At 51.0% G+C, this 1,694-nt stretch overlaps 1 long non-coding RNA gene across 1 annotated transcript; it reads right to left on the bottom strand.

Annotated features, from left to right (window-relative positions):
• On the bottom strand, positions 221 to 1,094 carry LOC110434159. The gene is made up of 2 exons (XR_002451638.1): positions 910 to 1,094; positions 221 to 831 (listed from the first exon to the last, which is right to left on the bottom strand). It is a non-coding gene; the product is annotated as an uncharacterized LOC110434159 (long non-coding RNA).

Below are 1,694 nucleotides of genomic sequence, written 5' to 3'. Positions count from 1 at the left end.
CACTTTTATTAACCATCAGGTTTAATAAATAAAAATTCCTAATGCGCGCTACACAACTTGCTAGCAGCAATCTGACAAAGGCGATGTGGTCTTCATGGTTCCTAAGGCCTCGGAAGGCTCCCAGTTAATTACCCCCGCGAGCTGACTCGCAGAGTACCTCCGATTAAGCTGCTGTGGTCGTCGTCGTCGATCTTCGCTTCACTTCTCCATGCGTGGTGTTGGTGTAGATGTAGGTGGCGTTGGCGTGAGGGCCTCGTCGGTCCATGAGCCGGTACAACATGACTGGAATATCAGCCATGCCCGCCTGCGTCGTTCGCCTTGTCGGTGTCGAACTCTGCGTGGTGTCATCATAATCGCACTTGCATGGTTGGTGTCGCTTGAATCGCCTCGGACTTCCTCGGCAGCGTCGTCGTGGTACGTCATGAGCTTGATCGCGTGGAGTTGTTGAAGTAGTGGATGAAGGCTTGTACGTCGCCTTGCTTGAATCTTCATCGTACGTGGATGCATAGCTTGTATATGTGCGCATGTACATGTACACAACCACATCACGGCGCTTGCACGTACATGTGTAGATGCATGCATGGCCAGAACATATATATCCACACATACACCCGCTCGAACGTGTTTGCTTCTTGCACTTGCATGTCTTCTGAATCGTTGCACATATACATATGCTAACGGTGTACGTATGGCATGTGCCTCGCCGCCGCCGTCGTAACTTGGCCGACAGCTATACGCACGCACAGAGGGTGGTCGTACCGAGCTCATCTTCCAGGCTTTAACGTCCGCCAGTGTACACTCGGCAGCCGCGTCATCCAGTCGTCAGCCAGCCTTGACGCCGGCCGATGTAGATACTGATATGCAAAGATTAAAAGAAACAATACTAGATTGACTAGATTAATTTCTTACCCATGGATGTCGTGGACGATGACATCTCCTGTTGTTTGCTAGTCCTCTCAGATGGAGATGAAGATGTATGTATACCCTCCTTGCCGACGGCCAAGCGCGCAAGCAGTCTGGCAGCCCTTCGTGAACTATGGATGGGGATCGTCCTCACGAGCACGCGCTTCTTGCTGATGAGCAGCCGGGCGGCGCGTGAATGCCAAAAAGTCCTCCTCCCTCCAGGGTCCTGGGGCTCCTTTATATAGGCAGTAGCTAGGGTAGCGTTTGGATCCGTGGCCGCACACACGCGCCGCCAGAAAGTTGTTGGGCGTCGAGAGATATGCGGAGATCTTGTTGCTAGCCGACGCTCATTCGTGTAGGACTCTGGGTTTGATAGTTATCCTTCCGGCTTCTAGAAGGACCAATACTTGTATGATGCTGATCCAAATTCGCCACGCTAACTGATTCTTGTGAGCTCTGCTAATGTGGCCCACACAATGATACGTATATCTAGTACGTGTATGTGCACGCATGTAGTACGTAGAGCCAAACGGCGAGCTTCATCCTCACACGCATATACTCGTATATACATACACATGCAGGCTATCGTTTATGCATATACTTTGGTCGCTAGCTTCTTTCTTGCACACGTGAACAAACGTGCACACGCTCCTTTACCTTTCCCCTTAGCACACACGATCACATGGCTAAACTCCAGTTAGCTCATGATCCGCGTATTCGTTGGTCGTACATACCAGAAAGGGTTCTAGAATATTCCAGATCATGTACCGAGTCGCGCCTCGTCGTGCAGA

Source organism: Sorghum bicolor, chromosome 3 (genome assembly GCF_000003195.3).
Source record: "Sorghum bicolor cultivar BTx623 chromosome 3, Sorghum_bicolor_NCBIv3, whole genome shotgun sequence".
NCBI classification, from domain to species: Eukaryota; Viridiplantae; Streptophyta; class Magnoliopsida; order Poales; family Poaceae; genus Sorghum; species Sorghum bicolor.
Note: the sequence above shows the minus strand (reverse complement) of the source record. Positions and strands in the feature narration are given on the sequence as shown.